The sequence below is a fragment of the Dromiciops gliroides genome, chromosome 1 (assembly GCF_019393635.1).
Source record: "Dromiciops gliroides isolate mDroGli1 chromosome 1, mDroGli1.pri, whole genome shotgun sequence".
Classification (NCBI taxonomy): Eukaryota; Metazoa; Chordata; class Mammalia; order Microbiotheria; family Microbiotheriidae; genus Dromiciops; species Dromiciops gliroides.
The window spans coordinates 185,592,754-185,613,998 of NC_057861.1; the positions used below are offsets into that span (position 1 = coordinate 185,592,754).

Here is a 21,245-nt window from a genome sequence, read left to right on the forward strand (position 1 = left end):
GCTCCACAAGACACATACTACTCACGAAATCTCCCTTCTTTTTTGACTTGCTTAGATTTTGGGATCACACTGACTAAGCAATCAAACCCCACCCCCTTTACATGGAAGGCTGAGATTTAGGAAAATTAGCCATGAGTGCCTGTCTTGGGCTTAGTAAGCAAGCAAGTTAGCTTATATAGTTATGCTCTTATTGCCCTAGCTGCTGTCATTTCTTAGGTTTGGGAAGTCCCCTCTTAGACTGCTGGTCTCAGATCATGCTCAGAAAGCTGTGGGTAAACACATTTTAATTCTCATATCCTTCTCCTCCAAGGAAGCCATTACTTCTCCATGGGGTGTAATATTTTTTGCCTTTCTTTGTAATCCTAGCACTTAGCATGGTGCCTGGCACATATTGTGCTTAATATTTGCTTATTGATTTGATTTAATGGGGATGATTGTGTTCAGGCACAGCCTTCCCCTCTACATAGAACATAGGTATGTTCTGATTTGCCCTTTTCTGTCCCTGGAACAGAGAAAAAGTGAATCAAGAAGTCTGAAATGATTGAATAGTCTGTTACCTTATTTTCATAGACCCTTGGAGTGAGGATGGCTTCTCTGACTCATGCTGATCCTCCCAAGAATCTTACTCAGTTATCTTGGGGGAAGCCCAGTCAGGAGCGAAACTCTATCCTTCTAACAAGGCACCAAATGGGTGTGCCCACACTTTCCACAGGGATGTATTTTCCTGACTTCAAAGACTCAGGCTGTGTAAGCCAAACAAATTGATTAGGGAGTTAATCAGATTGATCAAGAAACTCTTCTGATCAACTTCCGTCTATATTTGGTTGGTAAAATAATAAATCCAGATTACTTTTTTTTTAAAGTAAGAGCTTACCAGAACATTTTAAGTGTTTGCAAATTACTTGAGGGAGACAAGGTACATATATATATGTATATATGTATATGTGTATGTATATATATATATATATATATATATATATATATATATATATATATATATATATATATATATATAAATAATTTTTTCTTGGCGGGGCAATGAGGGTTAAGTGACTTGCCCAGGGTCATAGAGCTAGTAAGTGTCAAGTGTCTGAAACCAGATTTGAACTCAGGTCCTCTTCAATCCAGGGCTGGTGCTTACCACTTCACCACCTAGCTGCCCCCATCAAGGTGTATATATCTATGGGAATATCTGTCACTACCATTTAAAAGTAAAAAAAATAAAATAAAATAAAAGATCTATCATCTTTTTGTTCTTGGGGCAAATCAATAGGCGATGATTTTATTGAAATTCAATTTATACATATCTTGAATTAATAATATATTGTCTTTATATGAGAACTTTTTTTAAGAAAAGAATTTTTTTTCCATTTGATTGATGAGGGAAATGAAACACAAAGAGTAAATGTCTTAGTGAGGATCTCATCTAGCTAATTTGAACTATTAGGATAAAAGCTGGCTTCCTGATTCCTCATTGGTCACTCTTTTCAGAGTTAAGTTATCACATTTTGGAATTGAATACCTTCAAATTCAGATCATCAGGTATTTATTGAACTCCAGATCTTCAGGGATTGTGCTTTTGCCAGGATTAATACAACTATATAAAGAATTTCACTATTTTGACTTTTATTTTTTTCTTCTTTTTTTGTGTGATTTAATGTGTAGAGGAACTCTTGGTGTGGAAACTTCCTCCCTTGGTCTATTGTATGTCAGATGTAATATATAAAAATGTTTACACACATATACATATACCTATTCACACATATATTTAATTTATACATACACACATACATATACCCAACATTATTACATATTAAACATAATATATATTTAAATATAATATTATATATTTTGTTTTGATCTATATATGTCAGAGGTGAAACTTGAACTAAAGTTTTCTTGACCCCGAGTAGCAAGTATTGACAATTCTGTTTCCTTTTTTTTTTTTTTTTTGAGGCAATTGGGGTTAAGTGACTTGCCCAGGATCACACAGCTAGTAAGTGTTAAGTGTCTGAGGCCCGATTTGAACTCAAGTACTCCTGAATCCAGGGCCGGTGCTTTATCTACTGCACCACCTAGCCGCCCCTGACATTGCTTGTTTCTTTTAAGAGAAGGAATTACTTAATAATTGTCACTAAATTTACTACCAATGGTTAGCTATTTTAAAGTTGTACATTGTACTGGATAGAAAGCTGGTCTTAGAGTCAAGATAACCTGCATTCAAGTTTTGCCTTTGATCCATAGGTCAAAGACAAGTTAGGTGGAGTGATGGATCGAGTGCTGAACTGAGAGTTAAGAAGACCTGAGTACAGATCTTGTCACTGGCACTAACCAGCAGTGTAACTTCAGGCAGAATATTTGCTTATATGTATTGTCAAATGGAGTTTCTTCACAGAGAAAGCACCCTATACAGATGTAATCAGAAGTCTAGACAAGGAAATAAAAACAAGGCTGGAAAGATATACAAAATTCCTGAAAGAATTAGTTTTCTAGAAGTCATGATTTTTTTTTAAACAATGCAAAACCAACAATGGAATTACTTTCAGCTATCTTTCTGGATGGCTGTGATGACCCTAATCCTTACTTTAAAACATGCACAAACAGTGTTAGTAATAAACAGACAGTTATATGAGAGACAGGTAGGAAAAGGGGGGTTAGTTCCACTGCCTATAGCTTTTGTTAACAATAAAGGATAATTGAGTGTAATCACCAGACATTGCCATTACAGTCACATCCTCTGAATGAATTGCATGGGGACCTGTGCTTAGCTCACTCTGTTTGTTTATTTAGGGTGAGACTGACAGTTGTGCTATCTGTGAGAAGGAACTGTATCACAGTGACAGAATGCAGAGTGCTCTTTCATGTGTTACAGATTGCTAGGAAATTGGATAGGACCTCCTGAGAAATTGTATCTCACACCTTCCCCCAAGACAATTCTGTGACATACATTAGGAAAAGGCAGGGAAGGAATGATGGGTAAAGGTGGAATTTACACTAAGATGTATGGTGTCCTCTATACATGTGGACTTTTGGGCATATCAGTGGACAATAGTACCTTTTCTATGTCTTAGAAAACATTATATGTCTTTATGTCCTTCATGGTTTCTCCTTCTCACTTCTTCATACACACACACACACACACACACACACACACACACACACACACACACACATTTGATCCAAATGGAGCTACTTGATTGTGTCTTAAACCGAAATCACTCTGGCTCTCACTGATTGGCCAGTAATGGGCTCCAACCCAAGTCTCGGTAGGTCAGTCATTGTTTGGGTTTTGTTGGCTCAGAGTGAGTGTAAATAGCAATTGTTTCTATTCTAGCCAGAAACCCTGAAGGTCTTCCCATCCCAGATTTATTTATTTATTTTTTGAGTAGGTAAAAGAGGCCATTTTTTGCTTTACTTCTTACCTAGCCTTAATCACTAAATAAGTGTTGTTTCAGCCAAACTTAGCTTAAAAAGACCAAGGTCTCCCACTGATTCCAGGACCATCTCCAGTTGTCCTGATCTGTTTTGCCACTGGACCCAGATGATGGCTCTGAAGTGAAGCTGGTGACTTTGCATAGCCCTGCCTTACTTAAATCCAATTCACTTGGAAGTCAAGACATCACTTTCATGATGTCATTGGTTTTCTTAAAAAATGAAGGACAAACAACAGTCTGTGAGTAGTAGTAGCTGCCCTTCCTTCCTTCCTTCCTTCCTTCCTTCCTTCCTTCCTTCCTTCCTTCCTTCCTTCCTTCCTTCCATCCCTCTCTCTTTTCCCCCCTTTCCCCTTTACACACACATACACACACACACACACACACACACACACGCAGAAAATGTTTTCTCCCATTTACAGTCTGAGTGTCTAAATATGCAAATATATCTAGATATGTAGTGATTCAGAGTTGAAATGGAAAGAAAATGATCCTTGGGAAGAAAATATGGCTTCAGGTGATTAAAGTCTCTCATTTCCTGAAGCCCCAGTGGATCTGCATAGGTAAATGTCTTTTGTTGTTGGGTCAGGTGAACTAACTCTTAGCTGGTGTGTCTGTCTTCTAAGTGAGACAACCACTTTTGCCTTTGGGATCTTCATTAGTTAAAGTATAATAAATAGGCCTGGCATAAACTGAGCCAATATTAATTATTTGCTTTTTCATGAGAAAAGGCATAGCTGTGAAACATGGAACTCTTTCCCATTGGAAGAGAAAACAACTTCTGAGAGAAACATGTGTTTCATATTTAGTATTAATAAGTCATTTTCTCAAAAAATACATAATTTGAAAGTCATTCTTTCTTTTCCTGTGAGAACTGGAAACTTTTTTTTTTTTTGCTCTTGATGTGAACTGTAATAAAAGTGCTTGTAGGCAAAAGAATAGAAGTCAGGAGTGGCTTTTATTTTGATACAGTGTAATGGCTGTCATTCTAGGATATGTCTGGAAAATGCATTGCTGTTTTCTGCTGTTGAATATTGTTTTTCCTGTGAGCCTCCTGTCCAAGGATGATGTCATCCTCATGTCATCAGCATATCCTAAGTCTGTTTGGAAATCAAAACTACTGAAAAAATAGTAATTGATCAAATATGTACCATACAGTAGAGGAACAACCCAAAGATTCTGCTAATAGCTATCATATCTCTCAGTATTTGCTGGGATTGCTTGTTTTGTTTCAAATTGTTAAAACCCTTTTTGATACTTGTGATGCTGTGTTTTGCATAATGTGACATATTTGCCCTTCTCTTTTAAATGCATAGGAATTGGCTAAATCTCATTTTACTGGATGTCCGCTGAAGCATGATCACAAGACATCCAGCATGACGGATGAGTACTTCCTCAGGTAGGGAAAGAAATGATTGCTGATGTGGGTTATATTTTGTCCTACTTAGAGTTCTTATGTCTGACTTTATTGGGGTTCTATGTCCAGATTAGCCCCTGTTCATAACAAAAACTATACCACATCATAAAGGGACCCTTATCTTTTACAGTATCATTTTTTAAAATGTTGGCATCCTTATTTAAGTTAAGATGGCTTTTCCATGATTTGCAAGTTAATATTAGGGTTGCCATATTTTGAAGAATAGAGTTTACCTAAATCGAACTGAATGCAGAAAGTATTACAGGTAGAGAGTAACTGTTGGTTTGAATGTGACTGTGGCAGAATGAAACCATCAGGTACCCAGACACTGGGGAAATAAATAAATAAATGAATGAATGAATGAATGAATGAATGAATGAATAAATAAGGGACCAAATTAAATGGTACTTCATTTGGTTTGATGTACACCTGGGACTTCTGACAACTCTAGGTAATAGTCTTAATTCATACTGACCCAATGTCTTTTTCCCTGTCCTCTTTATCCTTAAATTCCTTTCTCTGTGATTCTAATGAAGCTTGATGAAAGCCTGGAGTGTTTGACCCTGAAGAAATGTAGGTGCTTGGGCCTTTAACTTAAAAACCCTCTTTCAGGTCCCCTCATGCAAGTAGGCTAAGTGGGTGTGGGGAGGAGGGATAGGTAGGTAAACAGCTTAGATAGTGCATATCCTAGTGTAACTATAAAGGTTAGCTAAATGGAGCCCTGCTAACTTTCCCAGGGCTTAAATATCAGGGTGACTTAGGTTTGTAATCTCTTAGAGCAACACTTGGCTTTTCAGCATGTTTCTTGAAAGTGGATGTTCCTTGTTTTTCTCCTTGGAAGTCATGCTTTGTGGTGTATTGTTCACTGGAAAACTGAGGTTTCTGTCTTGTGCACAAGAGGAATGTTTCAGTAGCCTTCCTCCAATGCCAGACTCCCTTTAAACATTATTTCCCCTTTTCTGTATGCTGCTGATAGGAATGATATCATTTAAGATTTATTTCATCATTTGGAGCATTGCTGAGATTTGGAGTCATACATATTATATATGAGTTGTTTATCAGAGATTCAAAATGAATTTAGAACTATCTCTAAGAAGGTTAAATAGAGTTTTGTTAATAGTTATCATGATATCATAGCTTCTCAGGTAATTTTTGGAGAAGATGAATTAGGAAGGACTACTCATTTCTATCTGTGTAAACTGAGGTCCAAAGATATTTAATTCCAGTGTTGTGCATTGCTCTTGTTAGAGGTTTCAGGCAGCATATCCCAGGATGATTTGAGGCTGTTGTTAGGAGATGAAAGTTACTGAGGTTTTGGTCCTGTGCCCTTGACTTTGATAGAACATCTGCAGTACTCAACTGGTCTTGTTGTTTAAGGGACTAGATCAGCACTGTGGTTCAGAGGTCTAATTGAAATGGAAGTTCTTGAGTTCTTCATAGGATGATCTGTTCAGTTGAAGTCTAAGAATCATTGCATGGAGCTAAAAATGTATAAATTTTAATTTCTGTTTAGTCAAATTATTAGCCAATTACCCAATGACTGACTAGGTCCTGTTTATTCTACCTTGTAACATCTCTGGTGTATGCCTCCTTCTCTCTTCTACCATTGCCACCACCATTGTACAGAGTTTTATCACTTCGTTTTTGGACTATGGCAATAGCCTGCCACTTAGTCTCCTTGCCTCTTCTCTCTACATCCTACATGACCTGTCAAACTGATCTTAAAAAAGTCTGACCCTTTTCAATAAACTACAGTGTCTTTCAATTATCTCCAGGATCAAATATAAAATCCTCTGGCCTTTAAACCCCATTTTAACCTGTTCTCTTCCTACTTTTCTAGTCTTCTTACACCTTACTTTCTATGATTCAACGACCCTGGCTTTCTTTCTAAAGTGAAAGACACTTCATCCCCTGAATGTGCATTTTCAGTGACTCTCTCTCATGCTTGGAATTCTCTCCCTTCCTGTCTATGCCATATAACATCCCTGGCTTCCTTCAAATTTCAGGTAAAATACCACCTACTACAAAAAGCTTTTCTTGGTCTGCCTTAATGCTAGTTCCTTCCCTCTGCGATCATGGCCAATTTATCCTGTCTATATCTTGTTTGTACATAATTGTACATTCTTTCCTATTAGTATAAAATAATGTAACAACCAGCATTTATATAGCACTTTGTAAATATTATCCCATGTGATCCTCACAACAACCCTGGAAACTAGGTGCTATTATTATTTTCATTTTACAGATGAGGAAACTGAGGCAGACAGAGGTTAAATGGCTTGCTCACAGTCATATAGCCAGGAAGTATCTGAGGCTGGATTTGAACTCAGGTGTTCTTGACTCCATGTCCAGGACTCTATCTACTGTGGCACCTAAAATGTGAACTTTTTGAGATCAGGGACCTGGTTTTTTTTTTTGGGGGGGGGGTTGGAAGATGAGGGGTTGTCTTTCTTTGTATTCCCAGTACTAAGTAGATTACCTTCCACATAGTAGAATGTTAATAGATGCTTGTTCACTTGACTTGCTAAACTGATGGATTTGAGAGAGCATAGACACCTCTGTGAGGAAGGAGAACAAGTTTGTGTCAAAATATTATCTGCTTCCTCCATTGGTTAAAATTCCTATACTCCTATTAGAGAACAAATTACTCAATTTTGTTCCTTGTTGAGCAGGTCTGAGTGTCAAGTCCTTACCAAATATATGTAATAATTAGCATGCAAATCTCATTGCCTCTGTGTTTAAGGGAACATATGTGAGTCCTAGTCCAAAAGATTCCTGAAAGGCTAAACTTCTATTTAAGGTTATCATACCATTTGTTCTCTATTATACTCTTTCAATTTGTCTTCCTTCAGTTGTGGGATAGAGAATGTAAAGTGAGAAGAGATGTTCTAGCATCACATTAAATGGATCCCTTAACAACAGGAAGTCTAGAAGTTTACCTTTGTTTGAGAAAAGGAGCTTGTTAAATGAATGGTATAAACTGACTCATTAGGGAGTATGTTTTACCTCCTTAAAAGTATAGACATACAATTTTCCTGTGTATGTAATTTAGCAGCAAACATTTACATATTTACAATTGATATTTTAATGACAAATAATTGCCACCAATTTCTTCTAGTAGCTCCCCAAGATCTTCAACTTAAGTTGATACTTTTTTGTTAACTTTGATCCAAGTAGGCTTATTAGACATAGAAGTGGCCTTAAAGATCATCTGGCCCAATTCTTGAATTTTACAGATGGGGAAACTGAGGCCATGCGATTAAGTCTTGTCAAGGTAATATGATTCGAACCTATGTGCTTAGACTTCAAATCTGGCACCTTTCCACAGTATCATGCTGTCAGTCCTATATCCTACTGGATTTGATTGAAAGTAATAACATTGTTTTTCATCCTAAATAGTTTAATGCAGGCCAGGCTTTATGCTCATTAGTCTGAGTTAGTGATTTTTTACTGAGCATGCATTTTGAGATTTGTAACTTGACCTTATTGTGTGCCCATCATGCGCCCTCTCAAGGTGATATTGAAAAATTTGCCTTTCCTTCCTTCCTTCCTTCCTTCCTTCCTTCCTTCCTTCCTTCCTTCCTTCCTTCCTTCCTTCCTTCCTTCCTTTCTTCCTTTCTTTCTTTCTTTCTGCAGGGCAATGAGGGGTAAGTGACCTGCCCAGGATCACACAGCTAGTAAGTGTCAAGTGTCAGAGTCTGGATTTGAACTCAGGTCCTCTTGAATCCAGGGCCCTTGCTTTATCCACTTGCTTTATCCAGCTGGCCCCCCTTTATTTCTTAAAGGTGGGAAACATGCCATGTTCTCAGACTAAAATGAAGGCTCTTATGTCAATCACTTCTTAAACAGCTCAAAGAACTCTTGTATCAGCATTAATAGGAACACTTTGGCTATAGGGAAGCTGCTGGAAAGGGCTTTTCTTTAATTTTCATGCTAATACTGAATAATTTCACAGCAAGAAAACAATTTTAAAGTAATCATGAGACCTTGTTGCAACTATTACAATAACAATGAAGACTGGACCATGGAGGGAATCAGTTTACCAAAAGAACTAAAAAACAAGAAGATAAAAAAAAAATCTAGGGCAGCTGGGGACTGAGGATAGCAATTCAGTGCTTTGCTGATCCTCTTTGGTTGGCAGAGTCCCTGGGCAGCAGAGTTCACACAGCTGGAGAAAGGTTGCACCCTGTAGTTTCTTTTTCCACTTGGACAGAATTGGAGGTGCTGGGCCTATAATCTGACTCTACCCAGAGCCAAGTTAGTGTTGTGCAGTATTTCCGTTTCTGAGCACATCTGTCCTTATTTCCCCTTTACATTGCCTGCCCACTGCAAAGGAAGAAAAAAAAACAACATAGAGGATCTGTTTGGGTGGAGGAACTCTCTGGTATAATACCTCAGGGGCTTTCTAGGTTAAGTTAACAAATTGGAGCCTTTGATCAGATAGGGAAGGAGTGGGACGCAGCTGTTTTGTTCTTTCTTCCCCACCCCCTATCCTGTTCCTGATGGAATTATTGAGGGGGAGGAAAGGAAGAAGGGGCCCAATTTCTGAGACTGAAATACAGGCATCTACACTACAGATCCTGGTTATAAGCAGTCTTGTAATATTTCCTCCTTCATTTAGGGAGGGGTTTGAGTATATTCTTGGGAGTGGGACAGAGACAAAATTCCGATTTGGAAAAGGGTTCACAGCAGGACTGTTATAACCTTGGGCTATACTCCTTTGGGGCTGGATTATGCAAGGGTAGAAGAAGGTTGTGAGGGCTAGCCTGGCTGAAATGGATAAAAACTCATGGGCTCTATCAGAACACTCTTTGAAGTGACTCACCACTCAGGGAAGAAGAGACATACCGCTTTGGCATCTGTCCCTGTGGTCCCTGGGTGAAGGAAAGAGGAACTTCTTTTAGGTGTGTGGGAGGAGAGAAAGGGAGTGAGGCAGTTTGATTATCCTTAAGAGGTACACCATTATTCCTCTCATCCTCCTCTGCAGGGAGGGTGAAGGAAGGAGTATATGGAGGTGGAGTGCTTCTTGACAGAGTCTTTATGAAATTGAAAGGAAGCAACGACAACAAATAAACCAGAATACACATCTCTCCAACTCTTAAGGCTGTGATTCTGTGATTCTCTATTCTCTCTCTTTTCTCCTAGTCACACTACCCGCCTCCTTTCCCTTCTGTGGCAGGAGGTAACTAGTCCATAAACTTTGGCAGGAGTTAAGCATTTTCATACTTTTTTGAAATGGAGACAACTGTGCATGGAACGGTGAATTTGAAGCTGGAATAAATGATAAATAAACTTTGATACTTCTGTACTAATCCGGATATGGTGTACCATCAAAGTATCTTGATCCAGGGGTGGGGGACAAAAAAGGGCCCATCTTAGATGGATGAAGGAACGGAAGAATCAAAGGATGATAAATAAGGAGCCAGTATTCCAGACTGGCAGGCTCATGCCCAACTTGTCAGGTTCTGAAAGTATGGTTTCAGGCTTCCTTTATTATTGTAACCTCTTGAACAGACTAAGCCATTTTCAATGACAATAAATGCTTCTCCGTGGATAAGTTTATGACCTAGTTCTGACCAAGAGTACTTATGGGATTGTTCTATGCAGGGAAGAGCAAAGTAGGTTGGACATCATTGGCCTGAAGTTCTATGTGGATCAGGGGCTTGGGGCTAATTAAACCCTGAGACATTAAGGAGCAGCTGTTTTATTGTGTGATTTTTTTTTTTTCAAAGAGGATTTCAAGAGGCTAATTCTCCTCGGAAGTCTGTTTGCAAAGGGGTGCTTTCCTGGCTGTGGCTTCTGCCTTCTTCAGAGGCCTATTTTCACTGTGGGATTGTGAGGCTGTGCCAAGCTCACGGATGACCTTATGATTCGTGGAACCACAGGAAGAAAAAAAATGACCCTGCAGGGCCCCAGGAGGGGTGTGGGAAGGGGTGGGAAGACTAAACTATTAGGGCAGGGCTTTTAAACTTCTCTGCAGACTTTCTGGTCCTAGTTCATCCTGCCTTCGACCCACCCAGCCGCCTTGGCTTCATGCCAAAGCTTCAGAAGAGACCTGGAAGTTAGGTAGCAGAAACTAATAGGAATGTTGCTAAGAGAATGTTTCTCCTGCTCCTCCTCTCTCTTGTAAACTTGGTATTTGGCTTCTCTCTTCACTGGCATTTTTCTGTGAACTCGTGGTTCCACTTCCACTCTTCCTTTTTGCACTCTGCTAATTTGAAACTCCAGTCCTTGTTCCACTGAAAGGGTGACTTTATTTCACCGGCTGTGATTTTACCCTGGAGGCCTGTGAGAAATGAAATTAAAATTCATCTAAAGTTCAATGATGGTGGTGAATATGATTAATATGGAGGCTGGAGGCCTGCTGCTATTTTCTTTCTGACCACAACTTTCTTAACTTTTTTTCTAGCTTTTTTTTTTTTCATTTACAATGGAAGAACTTAATAAAGAACTGTTTAAGCAAGTCTTAGGAAGGAAAAATTACAGTATAAAGAATGGTTTGAGGACATAGTGTAGTCTCTGATGCCTGTAACAATGAAGACTAAGAGAGATTAAAAAGCAAAATTGGTTGCAGTTGCATAAATTTGTATGAGGATTCTTAAAAAAAATAAGCCATGAGTATAATATCCATTTCCATGTGACAAATTTACTTTAAGACACCATGACTTTGAATAGTGGATAAAATGGAGACATGCATTCTGATGCTGGATTTGCTCAAAGACTTTAATGAATAATAAGAATTAGATCATAGTGTTTTCTTTCTCTTTTCCATGATTTGCCTTATATAATTCATAAAAATTAGTGTCCCATAAGGTTTGTTTTTTGTTTGTTTTTTGTTTTTTTGGTGAGGCAATTGGGGTTAAGTGACTTGCTCAGGGTCATACAGCTAGTAAGTGTTAAGTGTCTGAGGCCGGATTTGAACTCAGGTCCTCCTGAATCCAGTACCGGTGCCCTATCTACTGCACCACGTAGCTGTCCCCCGTAAGTTTTGTTTTTTTTTTTAGGGCAATGAGGGTTAAGTGACTTGCCCACAGTCACACAGCTAGTGTCAAGTGTCTGAGGCCATATTTGAACTCAGGTCCTCCTAAATCCAGGGCTGGTGCTTTATCCACTTTGCCACCTAGCTGCTCTCTATAAGTTTTTTTAAAAGAGATTAAATACCCTTATTCTAAGACTCTCTATAGATCTCCCCATTCAATGTAATTGTAAAGATATATAGGAGTTTTAGAACTTTTGTGCCTAAGTAATAAAATGCAGCAGTGCTTATCAATTGAGTGATAGGTATGGCATTAGAGAACGAAGGTTCAAATCTAGGCTCAGTCACTTAATTCTTTCTCATAGGCTTCAGTTACATCAACCTGTAAAAATGAGGCTCTCTTACCAATTCTAAATCTGATTCAGAAGACCTAATTTTAGGTCTTTGTTCCACAAATTTCTAGAAATGGTTTTAACCTCTGGACTCTATCCAGAGGCACTAAGTTTATATTTAGATCCCTTGTAATGTAATACAATTAAAAAAAAAATCTCTATCCTACTTGGCTTAACTCAACTTACTTTTCTCTCAAGTTATTATTTTTAATTGTTTCAGTCCTTTGGTTATGTCTTCCTTCTCCTTTTCTTAAATCTGTGTTCTCTTTCTCTCTCCCTTGGCTCTTGTCTTTCCTCTTATTTTTTGTTTCATTCCCTCTCTACCACTGATGAGATGATCTTTGAATTACTTTACTGAGGATGACTCATAAGCAGTGAGCAACATGTCGCCATTAAAGTTAATAGTGCTTCTGAGGGACCACATTTGTGGTAATAAAATTTGCAACTAAGCATGAGCAATTTCAATTTGCAATACAGTGCTTTAATTGTTCAGAGATGTCTATAAAAGTATAGTATGGGCAAATTAAAATATCTTATGAACTGCTGCAATTCTTCTCACCAAAAAGGATGCTCCCCTGAAAGCTCTCTTCTTCAAGGATAATGCTTGCTGGCTCAAACATCTGCTTTGACACACAGCACAGGATCATGTGCCCCTGAAACTTTGTTTTCCTTATTTTGATTGATAGAACATTTGGTCTAAATATTTAAGCCATTCGATAAGTTGAATTGGCTAAATTTTTTTTTAGCAGTTGATGGATGTCAGCCCAGGGCATTTTATTCTCAGACATCTGAAGGAGGGACTTATTTGACCTTTCCTTGACTCTTTTAATTACTACCTGAAGAGAAAGCAATTTGCATTATGTAGATTCACATGGTTTTGGGAAGTGAGAGAGCATGATACCAGAACCTCCTACATTTTCTTACATTCCAAAGATGAGAAAAAAAGGTCTTAAAATGTTCATTTTTGTCTGTGATAACCTGGGCTACAGTAAAATGCTAAGCATCTAACTTTGTTCCCACCAACCTGTGTCTTTGACACTTATTTTCACCTTCATCTCTCCTGGCGTCTTTTTCAACCTCCCATTCCTTTCCCTCCTTGCTAGTGGGTAAATATTAGCCATTTCTGTATAATGAGTGTATAAGTATTATCATCCACTTCTAGCTTTCTCCCTGCTGGACAGATCTTTAACCTTCTAAATCCTGTGCAGATGGGGAATCACACTTTTTAAGTGCCAGTAGGTCAGGGGCATATCTCATATTTTCTTTACAACATTCTACATTTTAGGAATCTTAGTTAATATTGTTGACTGACATTCTGAAAAGTCGCTATACTTCTTAGTGAAGACTTACACAGTCAGAAGGGGCGTAATCACAGAGCCACAGGTAACAGTTTTGTAACTTGGGACAAACAGCACAAAACAAATCTTCAAATCGATTTTGTAATTGTACTTTTTGTATAAAACAATGAATGTTATTTACAAAAGAAATATTTAAGACAGATTCAGTTGGGCAGGAAGGGAGACCCCAGGACACTGATCCAATGTGGTGTTGAGGAAAAGCTACATGCCAGGTCTCCCACACCCGGGGCCATCACCAGTTATCCTGACCTGTCTTGTCACTGCACTCTGATGACTCTGGAGGAGAGATTGAAGCTGATGTCTTTGTATAGCTCTGCCTCACTCATATCCAATTCACTTGCAGGTCAAGACGTTACCCTCCTGATGTCATTGGTCCTCTTCAAGAATGAAGGATGAACAACAACATCCCAGCTGGGAGCAGGGTAGGGTCAAGCTAGGGAAAAGCTCACCTGAAGTGGCTGAGGGGGAGAAAGTAGGGAGGGACAGAGGAAGCTCACCATCTGGTAGCTTACTACTTTAACAAATTTGTCTTGCTACCAACTTTAATTAAGTAAACATTTGTTAAATATCTATTATGTGCCAGGTACGTTCCTAAGACCTGGGAATGTAAATAAGAAAAAAAGATAGTCTCTGTCCTCAAGGAACTTAGAATCTAATGGGAGAAGACATCACTTATAAGGAAATTGAAAGGGGTAGGGGAGGTAAACACCACAAAGCTGAACAGAGCTGCTGGTAGAAAATAGTTACCAGGAAGGTTGTGAGTCCTCTATAAAGGAAGTCATTGGAAAAAGTTAAGTGTTCCACCCTCTAGGCCTCCAAATCAGAGGGAAGAGGCAACTGAGTGAATTGAGAGGGTGGAATCAAAAAATGAATTATTTTTCATTGTGATGAGATTTTAGTTGATCGGTTTATCCTGCAGAGGGGGAGAGGGCATATTTGGTGTTTTTTTATGTTTCTGAAAGACTAAAAGTGTTGCCCAAATCATAGCAAATGTAAAACATGAACAATTTTAAAAATCATTGTTTTGAATTTATGTGCCTTGAAAATTCAGCCACCTCTTTTTAAGTCATTGGAAATTTTAGATGTTGAAGAAATAATGAATTTGAAAGGCAGTAGCAGCACTCTGAGGACATGTGGAGGAGGCTTCCACAAGACAAAGGGGATTTCCCATGGAAACTGGAAGAACTGTGGTTGGATATATTATATATGGAATTCTTATTTAGACATGAGTTAGGCCTGATGTCCTTTCCAACTTTGAGATTCTGCAATTCTTTGATTATACCTAAAATAATTAGTTGATTTGGGAAATGTACTTTGGAGGCTCCTTTACAAAATTTTATTGAAGGTTTTTGTTAAACAATCCCACAAATTTATTAATTGCTCACTATTTTAATGCATAGTTATAGTTACTAGGGGAAATAGAAAATGTAGATAAAATATGACCTTATCTAGTTTGGTCGGGGTTGGCTGGTTGTTGTCCTTGATTCTCAAAGAGGAACAAAATGACACTACTATGTTGGAGTGGGTCTAACTGACCGATCAGGCTAATATGAGCTCAGAAGATTCTACCACAAGATTGGGCACACATAGTCCACAGAAACATTTGGAGTGGAGATGTCTCTAAATTTGCACATCTCACATTTCTTTTGAGCCACTGCAGTTCTGCTTCACTCATAGAACACAGCACCTTCTTTGATGAGGGCACGCCATGCTTGGCGATCCTTTGCCAGTGTCTCACATGTCATGCAATTGATTCTAAAGTTCTTCAGAGAGAACTTCAGAGCATCCTTGTATCAATTCTTCTGATTTCCATGTGATTGTAAGCTCTCTATAAATTAGTCTTCTAAGGGACACGTATGTTTGGCATTTGAACTACATGTCTAGCCCATTCAAGTTGCCTTCTTTGCAGTAGAGTTTGAATGGTTGGCAGTTTAGCTTGAGAAGGGACCTCAGTACCTTATCTTTTTTTTTTTTTTTTGGCAGGGCAATGGGGGTTAAGTGACTTGTCCAGGTTCACACAACTAGTAAATGTCAAGTGTCTGAGGCCAGATTTGAACTCAGGTCCTCCTGACTCCAGGGCCAGTGTTTTATCCACTGTGCCACCTAGCTGCCCCTCTGGTACCTTATCTTGCCAGGTGATGTTCAGAAAAATAAAGATAGTCTGCCCCATATGATTAAAATTCTGGTTCCATTTTCTATGTGAGGGCAACATATCCCACTGGCAACCCTTTTTCTATCCAAACTATTTTTGATCATGGGTGTTGCCAATAAGCCTGTTTGCTTAACCTGCTTCCTGCTTCCACAGTGTTTAGTGGTTCTTAAGTGCTTTATGAAAATTCTTTTTGACATACCTGTTCTCTGGGATTGGGTCAAACAATTCTCCTCCACTCTGACCTAAACAGAGTCAGTATGGGCCAGGGCACAGTTTCAGTAGAATTGTGTGGATGGAAGTGTAAATAAAATTTATCAAGTGTTGAGGAGAGTATAGGTGGAAAAGAAATAAAGACATTCAGAGTAGACAAATTTTTATAGAACATTGCCCAAGAATGGAAGATGAGAAATAGATGGGATGGTAGCTAGATTGGTTGAAGAGTCAAGAAAAGTCTTTTTTAGGATTGGGAGGTCCTGAGTGGAAAGGAAAGAGCCTGTGGACAGGGAGAAATCAGAGGATGCATGAGAGATATGATTGCTGGAACAAGGACCTAGAAGAGGCCAGAAGGGATGGGTGTGACTTGAAGAAAAAATAACCTTAGCCAAGTGTAGGAAAACCTCTTCCTCTGGAAGATCATGATTTGGATAAAGAAGTTGATGATGATGCCAAGAAATTTTGAAGTATGTAAGTAGGGGGATAAGAGTGCTTCTGTTATTGGTCCCAATCTTCTCAGAAAATAAGGAAACAAAGTCATCTGGTATACCTGCCAAAGATAGATGAGAGGGGTACTTTGAGTGGACCTTAAAAATCTGAGGCAGAAGTTTGGAATGGTCTCTTTAAGGAATGAGGCAAAGAGTCAGTAAGAATAGAGGAACTTTCTGCCAGTGGTGGGAACTCAGCTAAAATTTTAGTGGATGGGGGGCAGCTAGGTGGCGCAGTAGATAAAGCACTGGCCCTGGATTCAGGAGTTCCTGAGTTCAAATCCGGCCTCAGATACTTGACACTTACTAGCTGTGTGAACTTGGGCAAGTCACTTAACCCCCACTGCCCCACTGGATGAAATCCAGCTCATTTCATGATTCTCCACTGAAGCTCAATGACCAGCAGCAGGAATAGTTACAACATATCCCCAGATACAGTATGGGGTTATTGTTGGTGACACCTTAAATCTGAAGTGGGAATGTGTAATGAGATAGAGGCATTTCCAGGCATGCTGATTTATCCCATTCCATTGCGAACTGTCATCACTTGATGTGATGAGAGGGCACAACCAACAAAAAGTTGGCTAATGGGGAAAAATGAAACACTTTAGATATTTTGGGGTTTATTTATATATTGGGACCATCAAAGAATCACATAGACAAGGAAAATGTCTCCTAATAAAGCACATAATATGAATATATTCTTACTAAAGAGATGAATTGAATACTAGTCCCTGGCAGAGGCAGGTTATCTTGGCAGTAGTGGAACAATAAAATGGTAGTCAGAAAGTGCTTTCCAAATACTGGTCTCAGCAATAGCCAGATTTTCCTTGATCCTGAATACCATTAGAGAAAGTATGTTGTGGTATGTATAGAGTAGTAGTGTGTGCCTTGGGAGAACTGTGAATCATGTTGCTACTATATATTCTGGAATTAGATTGTCAATTTCATTTTGGAGATAGTCAGAGTTCAGTTATAGTGACCATGGTGTAGTGGAAATAATACCTGGCTGGGGGCAGGGAACCTTGGAAATCTAGTCATGGCTTTATAATTAACTTATTTGTGCCATCAACCTGTGTGACAATAGTAAGGCACTTAATCTTTCTAGGCCTTGACTTTTTCATCGGTCAAGGACAGATGCCAAACTAGATAGGATCATAGAACTTTAGACCTTAGTATCATGGATTCATAGATTTAGTGGTTGAAGAAACCTTTGAATTCATCTAGTTCAGCCCCTTCATTTTATAGGTGAAGAAATTGGAGCCTGGAACTATTAAGTGACTTGGCCAAAAGTCAAGTCAAGTACTTACAGTATACCAGGCATTGTGCTAAGCACTGGGTCATACAAGAGGCACAACTGAGATTCTGCTGATTCCAAATCGATTATTACACTACATTATACTACTTGAAAGAAACTTAGAGTATAGGTGCCAATGTTAAGAGCCTCCTTAATGTAAGAAAGCATAAAGCAAGAAAGCAAGAAGGCACAAAGCATTGACCCTCCTCAGAATCTTCTTTGTACTAAGAGGTTAATTTTGTTTTGCTAAATGCTCAAATGAACAAAGTTCCCCCACTGAATTTGCAGGTCCACTTCCCCATCTTAGTAACTAGGCCTGAGAGGGAAAGGGTGTGTTAACTTATGCAGGTAAGTTCACTGCCTAGGGTGTTGAATGCTCAGAATCTTGCTGTCCAACATTAATGATTTTGACTCAGACTTACAGTAAACTTCATCAGCTTTATTCAATGTTTCTCCCCACACCTTGACTATATAATTTTATGGCCCATGGAAACTCACAGATTTCTGAAAATTATTTTTTAAAAAAATCACACCCTGGTATGCTAGCATGAATGCTTGCCAAATAGCTTCTTTCACTTGTTTTGCAGGACTGAATCATGGTATTCTACCTCCCCCCACCCTTTAGCTGTTTCTTTCTTTCTGACTCCCCCAGTTTTACATTTAATTAAGAACACAAGAATCTTGCTCATTTTGGAATGGATCTATATGCTAGGGCATTCTGGAGAACAAAGATAGTTCTGTCTCTGAGTTTCCAAGGCTGAAGGGCAGCCTTGTAGCAATGAACATCAGGTTTGAACAGACTATTGGTCTCTACTTAGTTTCTAGGGGAAGTCACTGTTTATAAACTCATGAAATAGAGCTAGATTTTTCATGCCAAGTTTGTCTTGATGTGCCCTCACTCCCCATTGCCCACTCCCATTCCTATTTAACATTTTAACTCAACAACTATAAAATAATGAGAGGATTTGGGGGGGATAGACTTCTTTAAGACACACCCCAAGTCTCTCTATCCCCCCCCCCCATCTGCAATTAATTGAAAGCTGCCACTGTTCTATTCAGGAAGGAAATAGAATGACACTGTTTATGTCCAGGCCATTATGTGAAGCTATTCTGTACCCAAGGGCCCTTTTCTCCTTGATAAGACCACCCTTTATTGCCTTTCAGAGCTGGGGTAGATCAACTTTAAGTCTAAAAATAGTTTATATCCACCAAATGCATTAACACAAGGTGAAAAACATATCTGCAACAATAAACAGTGGAAAGAGTCTTCTCTAACACCTTGATAAAGTTTTGATTAAAACACACACAACAGAAATCTATGGGGCAGGGTCTCTGAGCACTTGGGTTTTTAAGGTTTTTTTAGAGTAAGCCTTAGGAAAAGTAGCCCATCAGATTCTTATGTGATAGGATCTTGTGCATATTTAAACCCTACAGATCAGCATTCCAAGTCATCCACCAACTTGAGTTCCCTCCCTTCACCTCCCCATCTGCAACAACTTCCTCTTTCCTTGGCTTCTTAATGTGACACACACTCTACTCTGTTTGTTATCCTTTGAATATGATCTGCTTGGCCTCACCTCTATTTCTGGTGAAGACAAAATATCAAAATATAATATTGTTGTCCCAACTCTTTACTTATTTATTTATTTATTTATTTTTAATTTTTCAACAAACATTCATTTTATTTTCCATTTACATGTAAGGGTAGTTTTCAACATTCATTTTCACAAGATTTAGAGTTCTAAATTTTTCTCCCTCCCTCCCTTTCCTCCCCCCTCCACAAGATCACAATCAGGTTATATATGTACAATCCACAAGTGTTCTTTTTATCAGTTCTTTCTATAGGGGTGCATAGTAAGCTTCCTCATTAGTTTCTTGGGATTGTCTTGGATCATTGCACTGTAGCTAAGTAGCTAAGTCATTCACAATTGCCCATCGAACAATACTGCTGTCACTATTCACAATGTTCTCTCAGCTCTGCTCACTTCACTATACATCGATGTTCATTAGTCTTTCAAGGTTTTTCGGGGATCATCCTGTTTGTCATTTCTTATAGCACAAGTCCATTCCACTACAATCATATAACACAGCTTTTTTCCATCATTCCTCAATTGATGGACATTCCCTTGATTCTCAATTCTTAGCCTCCACCAAGAGTTGCTATAAATATTTCTTGTACAATTTTCCCCCCTTTTCTCTTTTTCATGATTACTATTGTTAACTGTTTCCCTTCCATCCTATTCTGTTCCCCATGATACCTATTCCATTATCCATCTTCTTTCATCCTATCACTCCTCAAAAGGGATTTGCCTCTGTCTGTCCCCTCCCCCACTCTGCCCTTCCTTCTTTTGCCCCTCTCTCTTTATCCCCTTCCCCTCCTATTTTCCTGCAGGGTTAGAGAGATTACTCCACCCAATTGAGTGTGTACATTATTCCCTCCTTGAGCCAATTCTAATGAGATTGAGGTCTTTGAGCAAATTTTGATGAGTGTTAGGCTCATTTACTGCCCAGATTAAACAGATTACTCCACCCATTTGGGTGTGTCTATTAGTCCCTCCTTGAGGCAGCTCTGATGAGTTTAAGATCTTTGAGCCTTTTCTGATGAGTGTAAAATTCATTTACTGCCCCGCTCCTCTCCCATCTCTTCCCCCACTCTATAAGCCTTTTCCTGTTACTTTCATGTAGGATTTAGCTTCTGCCCCTCCCCCAATGAATTCTCTTCACCCCTCAATTTAACCCTAAAGATGTTATCATCTAGCTAAGTGACACAGTGGACAGATCATCACCTCTGGACCCAGGGGGATCCCAGCCAAAACCTGGCCTCAGACAGAAGACAGTTGCCCACTCTATGGCCCCAGGTATGACCCTAGCTCCAATTTGTTTTTTTTTTATGGTTCTCTAGGGTCTTGTATTTGAAAGTCAAATTTGCCATTCAGTTCAGGTCTTTTCATCACAAATATCTGAAAGTCTTCTTTTTCATTAAAGTCCCATTTTTTCTGCTGAAAGATAATGCTGAGTTTTGCTGGGTAGGTGATTCTTGGTTGTAATCCCATTTCTTTTGCCCTTTGGAATATCATATTCCATGCCCTCCGGTCCTTTAATGTAGAAGCTGCTAGACCTTGTGCTATCCTGACTGTGGCTCCACAGTACTTGAATTCTTTCTTTTTGGCAGCTTGCAATATTTTCTCCTTGACCTGAGAGCTCTGGAATTTGGCTATAATATTCTTAGGAGTTTTCTTTTTGGGATCTCTTTCTGGAGGTGATCAGTGGATTCTTTCAATTTCTATTTTAGCTTCTTCTTCTAGAATTTCAGGGCAATTTTCCCTGAGAATATCTTGGAAGATGGTGTCTAAGCTCTTTCCTTGATCATGGTTTTCAGGTAGACCAATAATTTTCAAATTATCTCTCCTGGACTGATTTTCCTGGTCGGCAGTTTTTCCCAGAAGATATTTCACATTGCCCTCTATTTTTTTGTTCATTTGGATTTACTTTATTGTGTCTTGGTTTCTCATAAAGTTACT

At 38.9% G+C, this 21,245-nt stretch overlaps 1 long non-coding RNA gene across 2 annotated transcripts in view; it reads left to right on the forward strand.

The window, feature by feature from the left end:
• The first annotated feature begins 4,745 nt into the window (after positions 1-4,745).
• Positions 4,746-21,245, forward strand: part of LOC122743770 — a 379,759-nt gene continuing 363,259 nt past the window's right edge. For both annotated transcript variants that reach the window (XR_006355023.1, XR_006355021.1), the window contains exon 1: positions 4,746-4,830. This is a non-coding gene — a long non-coding RNA (uncharacterized LOC122743770). The remainder of the gene's footprint in view (positions 4,831-21,245) is intronic.